We start from the raw sequence: 9,283 nt of genomic DNA, 5'->3' as shown, positions 1-9,283 counted from the left end.
TCCTAGGACTCTGGCTATGGAGGTTATTAAACCTCCAAAAATAATCGGGCCTCGCTTCGCATTGACAATGACCTGCATGTGAGATAGCATAAATGGGACGGTATTCACCTTTTGTGGCAAAAATGTGGCGAACAAATAAAAGAGTTCTTTTTCATTCACCTTGTTAGAGTTTTCTCGGTCAAAAATGATGCACGCCAATATTTCGCAGAAATATCGAATAACTGGGTTTTGAATTAAAGTGGCTTTGTTTCCCTCAAAACTATGGGTTACTGTACCGGTTATTGCCCTCCAAAATGGTTGGAAGGTGCGTTGCCAACCCTCAGTATCCGGGACCTCACTTACTACGCCATCCCCATGGGGGAAATGTACCAGGTCCGCTAGTTGGGAAAATGTAAGGGCATATTCGACATTAAATAAATGAAATTGGATAGTCCCACTGGAGCAGTTTGTATTGGGTGTGGGACTAAAAATTAATGAGCTCAGAAATTCTAGTGTTAGTTGAGTATAGACAGGGTCATTGAGAGATAGAAAATAATTCAAATTTAAAATATCTAGCATATAGTTAACACTATCTTGAATTCCTAAGGCATATAAACAGTGTTCATCGGTGTACCTTGTTGATTCGATCTTTCTGGCGCTTAGAGACGTGTATGTCTCCTCTTGTAACTCGCTTGGCTCGCTGTTTCTGAACATTATTTAGTATTCCCTCATCTGAGACATAATGAATTTCACACTCTTTGTGTAAAATAGTGAGAATAGAGCAAGAGAGGAGAGAAATATGTAAATGAGAGGTGTGTTTTGTTGAGGTAATGTTGGTGGTTTATATAGAGGTGATGGTGGTTGGAAAATTAATTAGGAAATAAATAGCATTTACGGTTTTTTGTGTCTTGGTCAAAGAGTTGTTGAAAGTGGTTGAATGGCATTAAGGCAATGTCTTGCATGCAAGGGACAACACCATATGAATGGTCAAAATACACAGTCTGCGCGTGCAGGCTTGTGTAGTGGCTTACACCACTTTTGGTGTTGGTGGCGGGCACCACTATGGGCCATATGGCTGGCGCCATAGCCCTCACATGGGCGCTACAACGGTATGGTGGCAGGCGCCACTATGCAGGCTGGTTTCCCATATGTGTGCCTTTATTTGCTTTGACCACAGAATTTCAATGAAATTCATTTTACCAATAATATATAGTGTATGGGAATAATAAACATGATACAATGGAATGAAATTTAATCACAAAATTGATGAACAAAATAATCGAATAGACGGGAAAAGATGAAATAATTTGTCTACTGGAATAAAAGGAAATGAAGTAATTAAATAAATTCCAATGTGTGACAGCAAATAACAATAAAATTCCAAACAAGAAAATAAAATAAAATAATAGTCAGTAAATCGGTAATACTATAATAAATTAGCCATTACGGCGACTGCTGGTAGGAGGAGCGAACGAGTAGAAGTGATGGTAAATGTGATCCAGGTTTTCTGTCACTACATCCATAAAGTCATGGAATTCCATGCGGTGGGTGCTCAGCTCGCCTCTCAGATTGACGACATCTGTCTGAACAGCTTTGTTGGCAGCAACATGATCGATGAGAGGTGCAGTAGGTATAATTGAGGCATGTGATTCAGCATCAGAGAGATAATTGTCATAGTGGTCGTAGATTTGGGGTGTCTCTAGAGGAGAAGGTGGTGCATCTGATGGTCCATCTAAATCATAGAGCCAGTTGTTCCTATCATGTACACTCGTCCTAGGGTCTGGCAGGGTAAACAGGTGTACTACTTCGCGGTTGATTAGAAATTCAAACACATCTGGACCTAGGTTCCTAATGATATCGGTGTTGAAGCAAAAGTCAATATTCATTGGTCGTCTCAGTCCAATGGCATTTACTATCATGGTCACTAGGCCTCCCACTAAAATTGGTCCATAGTCCTCTTGTACCATACGGTACAGATTAGCTATCATAAACGTAGCAGCATTAACAGGTCGGGCATGTGATGCGCAGTACATTATGAAGAGTTCGTCTTTGGACATAAAGGTTCTGTTCTGTTCCTTTCCAAACAAGGTGTGAGCTAGGATCTTATGGAAGTAACGGATCGCAGGGTTGTGGATGTTCTCTGAATGCATAAGTTCTTGCTCGGGATGGTCGTTTCCTGTGATGCTACCCCAAAAGAGATCTAATTGATGGTCTACTAGACTGTCTTCCTGGGTAATGGTAAAGGTATCAGGGTCATTAGGGCATCCTAGGAGTTCAGCCATTTCTCTGTGGGTGTAGCGGTAATCAATATCAAATAACCTAAAGGTGATTAGGCCTTTGTTAAGTCCAATACCGTGGTTTGGCAGGTGCACTAGGGAGCTTAGGAATTCTAAAGTCAACCTACTGTAAGAACTAAATTTTCTCTTGATAGCAAAGGTGTCCCAGCCAAGTTGGTTAATTAGGAACGTAACACTATCTTTTATACCTAACTAGGTCATGGTGCATCCATCTGGGTACAAGGTTAGTGTCATTTCTCTCTGAGCTAAAGCCTCAAAACGTCTCCTTTGAGCTCTGCCTCTGAAGACTATATCCATGTAATCTACTTGTTGCATTGTGATAGTAAGTAGCTAGATAAAATCAAGTAGATAATAGCATTAAGTTAGTAATGATCAATAATACAGAAATGCACCGATTAACTTTATGAGAAATAAGTAAAGAAGAAAACAAAGAAATGAAAATTAAACAATAGTAATAATTATAAATTTGTGATGCAATTAATTAGTTAAAGACTAAGTGTGGGTTGTCTCCCACCAAGCACTTTGTTTATTGTCGTAAGCTCGACAAAAATAGGATAGGTGTTATTCTTTTGAATGAGCGTGAGGCTCTGCAAGCTTAATATTTTCAATGAAATCATTATTATCAATTTTGTGATAATGTTTCAAACGTTGGCCGTTTACCATGAATGGTTCGCTTGTTTTTCCTTTTATCTCTATTGCTCCATTCGGAAAGATATTGGTGATTTCGAAGGGACCGAACCACCTAGAATGAAGTTTTCCGGGAAAGAGTCTCAGGCGGAGTTAAATAGGAGTACTTTATCGCCTTGGTTAAACTCTTTCCTTAATATGCGATTGTCGTGCCATTTTTTTGTCCTTTCTTTATAGAATCGGGCATTCTCATACGCATCTAGCCTAAGTTCTTCTAGTTCATGGATGTCTAATATTCTTTTCTCGCCTACGGCAGTATAATTGAGATTAAGGGTCTTAATGACCCAATATGCTTTATGTTGTAATTCTACCGGCAGGTGACATGATTTTCCATAAACTAGCTTAAAAGGTGTGGTTCCTATTGGGGTCTTATAAGTTGTCCTATATGACCACAAGGCTTCTGGTAGTTTTGAGGACCAATCTTTCCTAGAGGTGGCAACTGTCTTTTCTAATATTTGTTTAATTTCTCAGTTCGAGACTTCTACTTGCCCACTCGTCTGTGGGTGGTAGGGTGTTGCTACGCGGTGCCGGACTCCATATTTCAGTAATAACTTTTCAAAAATCCTTGAAATAAAATGGGAGCCACCACCACTGATGACAAGTCTCGACACTCCAAATCTAGGGAAGATTATATGCTTAAAGAGTCTAATTACCACTCGTGTGTCGTTCGTTGGTGAGGCTATGGCCTCAATCCATTTTGATATGTAATCAACCACAACAAGGATATACTTGTTACCAAAAGAAGATGGGAAAGGTCCCATAAAATCGATTCCCCAAACATCGAAGACTTCTACTTCTAAAATGCCTTTAAGCGGTATTTCGTCACGTCTAGATATGTTGCTAGTGCGTTGACACCTGTCGTAATTTTTGATAGCGATGTGGACATCTTTCCACAGAGTGGGACAAAAGAGGTCGGCTTGCAAGATCTTAGTGCAAGTCTTCGAGGTGCTTGCATGTCCTCCATAAGGAGCATAATGACACTGGGAAATTATGTTTTCTACCTCATCTTCTGGGACACATCGACGGAAAATGCCGTCGGCGCCTCTCTTGTTGGTAGGTCAAGTCTGGAGGAAACACCCTAGCTGCTAAGTAGTTGACGAAGTCAGCGTATCATGGTAGTGTGGTTTGGGTGTAGATTGCTTCCACTAGTTCGTTTGTTTTGGTATCCTTATGGGTTAACGCATCTTTAGCTGTATTGCTTTCTAATTGGGTTATGAATCTTTCATAGGGAAAGTCATCGTTTATAGGCACTTGTTCAGGTTCTATACCTTCCATTCTTAAAAAGTGATTGGCTACGACATTTTCAGTGCCTCTTTTATCCTTGATTTCTAGGTCAAACTCTTGTAATAGTAAGATCCACCTTAGGAGTCTTGGTTTGGTGTCTTTTTTGTTTAACAGGTATCTAATTGTAGCATGGTCGGTATAGATAATTATCTTTGCTCCTGCTAGGTAGGAACGGAATTTATCCAGAGCAAACACTACGGCTAAAAGTTCCTTTTCTGTGGTGGCATAGTTCATCTGTGCAGGGTCTAGGGTTCTACTTGCATAGTATATTGCATGAAGTTTCTTGTCCCTTCGTTGTCCTAAGACTGCACCTACAGCATAGTCACTAGTGTCACACATGATTTCAAAAGGTAATCTCCAATCGGGTGGTTGTATGATACGTGCGGTAATAAGAACTGTTTTCAGTTGTTCAAACGCCGCTAGGCATTTGTCGTCAAAGATGAATTCAGCGTCTTTCATCAATAAGCCAGTCAGTGGTTTGGTGATTTTTGAGAAGTCTTTAATGAATCACCGGTAGAAACCGACGTGTCCTAAGAAGCTTCCTATTTCTCTTACGGTTTTCGAAGGCTGGAGGTTTTCTATAACTTCTATTTTGGACTTGTCGACTTCAATCCCCTTGTTGGATACTATGTGTCCGAGCATGATTCCTTGTCGGACCATGAAATGGCATTTTTCCCAATTTAGCACTAGGTTCACTTTTACGCATCTTTTTAGTACCATTTCAAGATTCGATAAACATCATTCAAAGCTCTGTCCGCATATATAGAAATCGTCCATGAAGACTTCCGTGATGTCATCTATGAAATCAGCAAAAATTGACATCATGCATCTTTGGAATGTTGCGGGAGCGTTACACAGTCTGAATGGCATTCGTCGGTAGGCGAATGTACCATAGGGGCATGTGAAGTTCATTTTCTCTTGGTCGTTTGGATGAATAGAAATTTGGAAAAATCCCGAATAACCGTCTAGGTAGCAGAAGTGAGAACGCTTAGCCAATCTTTCAAGCATTTGATCGATAAACGGTAAAGGAAAATGATCTTTCCGAGTGGCTTTGTTTAATTTTCTATAACCAATACACATTCTACTTCCAGTAATCACTCTTTATGCTATAGATTCTCCTTTTTCATTGTTAACAACTATGACGCCTCCCTTCTTTGGTACGACATGTATTGGGCTGACCCATTGACTATCGGATATTGGGTAGATAATACCTGCTTCTAACAGCTTTTGCACTTCTTTCTTTACTACATCACTCAAAATGGGATTTATCCTTCTTTGGTGTTCTCTAGAGGTCTTACTGTCTTCCTCTAGCATTATGTGATGCATGCATATGGAAGGGCTTATTCCTTTTAAATCTGAGATATTGTAGCCTAAAGCAGTTGGGTATTTTCTCAAAACATGTAGAAGCTTTTCGGTCTCTATCTGCCCTAAGTCCGCATTTACTATTACAGGTCTCTCAAGTTCAGCTTCTAGGAATTCGTACCTTAAATTTTTGGGTAACGTCTTAAGTTCTAGGGCTAGTTTCTTTGGGCAAGGCATATGCTCGGGCGTTAGTGCTAGACATTCACTTAGGATGTCATCTTGGCATTCCTTACTTAAATTTTCATCTTCAAAAGTGCGAGGCCTTGGAATTTTCATTATTTCGGAGTATGATGTTTGTTCATTCTCCATATCTCTTATGCATTCGTCGATGATATCTAGTAGACAACAGGTGTCGTCTATAGCTGGTGCCTTTAGAAATTGCGTTAAAATGAATTCGACTTTTTCCTCACCAACTTCGAAGGTTAGCTTGCCTTTCTTAACATCTATGATAGCTTCAGCTGTAGCTAGGAATGGTCTTCCTAATATGATAGGGATGTTGGAATCCTCTTTTATATCCATGATTATAAAATCAGTAGGAATATAGAATTGTCATATGCGCACCAAAATGTTTTCTAGCATACCTACGGGAAATTTAACAGAACGGTCTGCAAGTTGTACGGACTGTTGGTGTAAGCCCTAGAGGCCAATACTTTTGGTACTTGTATCAAATTATTTATTAATAATAAAAGAATTTTTATTTATTATGTTTGTTTAACAAAGTCCTTAGAATAGCTAGTCCGTTTAAAGTATCAAGTGTGACTTAATCATGAGATCACATTAAACATAAGGACACTATTCTTAAAGTATCCGTAGTCGAGCTTTATTGTGAAGTGGGATAACATTAAAGTATTAAGACTATTATGTATATAGACTGATGATCACATCTCATGGATCATGGATAAGGAGTTATCAAGTCTTAAACATGGGTATGAATATTAAGAGTAATATTTATACTGGATTGACCCGCTATGAGAATACTATATAGAATATTATGCAAAGTGTCATAAGTTATTCTCATGGTGATAATGGTGTATACCACCCTTCGACCTGAAACCACTATGGACCCTAGATATAGAGTCGAGTGTCTTATTGTTGATCAAACGTTGTCCCTAACTGGATGACCATAGACATAAGGGCAAAAGGGTAATTGTACACATAAGTATTATCACAAAAGAATTTGTCAGATCACATGACATTTTCGTGTCTTGGGTAGCAGTGATGTGTTGCTAGATACCGCTCACTATTTATTATGTTAATACATGATTTAATATAATTGCCAATGCCGCGAAAACCTACAGGGTCACACACAAAAGGACGGATTGATGAGAGATAGAATAACTAAGGAACACCATAAGGTACGATGCACTTAAGTGAATTGTAGAACATCGTAAGGTACGATGTACTTAAGTAGAATACGAAATGGTAAGGTACCACGCGCTTAAGTGATTTTGGCATATTATAAGATATGGGCCACATACACTTAAGTGGGCTTTTTAGCTTGCAGCCCACACAAGTGGTTCTATAAATAGAACCCTTGTGCAAAAGCATTTGTGGAGTTGCAATTTTGTTTCTCTCTCTCTCTCACTCACTCAAAGCCTTCATTCGTAGCAGCTAGCACTGAGATTGAAGGAATTCGTTCGTGCGGACTGAGTAGAGGCGTTGTCATCGTTCAACGTTCGTGATCGCTCCGTAGATCTGTATCAAAGGTTACAATCGCCACAAGAGGTAACGATTCTATCACTGATCATGCGCATTCGTAAGGATCACTAAAGGAGAAATTTTTTAAATTCCGCTGCATTTTGGATCGCTCTTCTCCTTCAGACATCCTCGTAGGTCTTAGTTCTCCCATTTTTAGCCTTTCGCATATGGACAAGGGCATTAAACTAATATTGGCTCCTAAGTCGCATAAAGCTTTGTCGATGACAACCTTTCCGATTACACAGGGTATGAAGAAACTACCTCGGTCTTTCAGCTTAGGAGGCGTATTGTTTGTATTATGGCGCTACACTCAGCAGTAAGTGTAACGGTTTTATTATCCTTTATCTTCTTCTTGTTAGATAAGATTTCTTTGAGAAACCTAACATATGAGGGCATTTGAGTTATGGCTTCTGTAAAGGGTATTGTGATATTCGATTGTTTTAGAAGCTCTACGAATTTTTTAAATTGCCCTACACTTTTAGATTTAACAAGTCTTTAAAGATAAGGGATATGGGGTTTATACGGTGGTGGATGCACATAAGGTTCTTCTTTCTCTACGGCCTCTTCGTTTTTATCTTCCTCTTATTCGTTTTCCTTCTCAATTACCTCACTTGGGTCTTGATGCATGGATGGGTTTTGAGTTCTAGGGTCGGTCGGTCCGTCTAGTTCTGTCCCACTTCATAGTATAATAACATTTGCATGACCCTTCGGGTTTGGTTGCGGCTGTCCAGGAAATGTGCCTGTAGGAGCAACAGTATGTGCTTGTTGTTGAGCCACTTGCGATATTTATGTTTCCAACATTTTTTTGTGGATGGCTAATGCGTCTACCTTGTTTGCTAACTGCTTGATTTACTCACTAGTGTGTGTGTTTTGATTTAAGAAATCTTTATTTGTTTAGGCTTGGGTAGCTATAAAGTTTTCCATCATTATTTCTAAGTTTGATTTCCTATGAGCATTTTGAGTATTTGTGGCAGCTTTTTGATATCCTGGTGGTACAGTAGGTGTTTGGTTAGGTGCATACAATGCATTATTATATTTGTATGAGAAGTTAGGATGGTTCTTCCAACCTGGGTTATAGGTATTTGAGTAGGGGTTTCCTTGAGCATAGTTCACCTGGTCTATGGAGGTTCCTGTCAAGAGTTGACATTCTGGGGCAGTATGCCCTTAGACTCCGCATATCTCGCAGTTTGGTGCTACGGCAGCCACAACGGTTGCGGGTGTTATGGTCAAGTTGTCTATCTTTTGAGTCAGGGCATCTACCTTGCCGTTGACATGGTCAAGACTGCTTAATTCGTACACGTCGCCCTTCGGTTGAGGTTTCTCTACAGAGGTTCTTTCGCTTCCCCATTGGTAATGATTCTGGGCCATAATTTCAATAAGTTGATAGGCCTTGTCGTATGGTTTGTCCATCAATGCGCCACCCACGGCGGCGTCTATTGTCAATCTTGTATTGTACAAGAGACCGTTGTAAAAGGTGTGGATTATCAGCCATTCTTCTAGACCGTGATATGGGCATAGCCTCATCATGTATTTGTATCTCTCCCAAGCTTCAAAAAGTGATTCATTATCCTTTTGTTTAAACCCGTTTATTTGGGCTCTTAGCATAACCGTCTTACTAGGTGGGAAATTGTTGGTGTAAGCCCTAGAGGCCAATACTTTTGGTACTTGTATCGAATTATTTATTAATAATAAAAGACATTTTCTTTATTATGGTTGATTAATAAAGTCCCTGGAATAGATAGTCCGTTTAATGTATTAAGTATGACTTAATCATGAGAGCACATTAAACATAAGGACACTATTCTTAAAGTATCCGTAGTCGAGCTTTAGTGTGAAGTGGGATAACATTAAAGCATTAAGACTATTATGTTTGTAGACTGATGATCACATCTCGTGGATCATGGATAAAGAGTTATCAAGTCTTAAACATAGGTATGAATATTAGGAGTAATATTTATACCGGATTGACCCGCTAT

General features: G+C 39.4%; 1 non-coding gene across 1 annotated transcript; it reads left to right on the top strand.

Annotated features, from left to right (window-relative positions):
* The first annotated feature begins 8,805 nt into the window (after positions 1-8,805).
* On the top strand, positions 8,806-8,912 carry LOC127124473 (small nucleolar RNA R71). The gene has a single exon (XR_007803960.1). It is a non-coding gene; the product is annotated as a small nucleolar RNA R71 (small nucleolar RNA).
* Positions 8,913-9,283: the final 371 nt, after the last annotated feature.

This window comes from Lathyrus oleraceus, chromosome 2 (assembly GCF_024323335.1).
Source record: "Lathyrus oleraceus cultivar Zhongwan6 chromosome 2, CAAS_Psat_ZW6_1.0, whole genome shotgun sequence".
Taxonomy (NCBI): Eukaryota; Viridiplantae; Streptophyta; class Magnoliopsida; order Fabales; family Fabaceae; genus Lathyrus; species Lathyrus oleraceus.
Note: the sequence above shows the minus strand (reverse complement) of the source record. Positions and strands in the feature narration are given on the sequence as shown.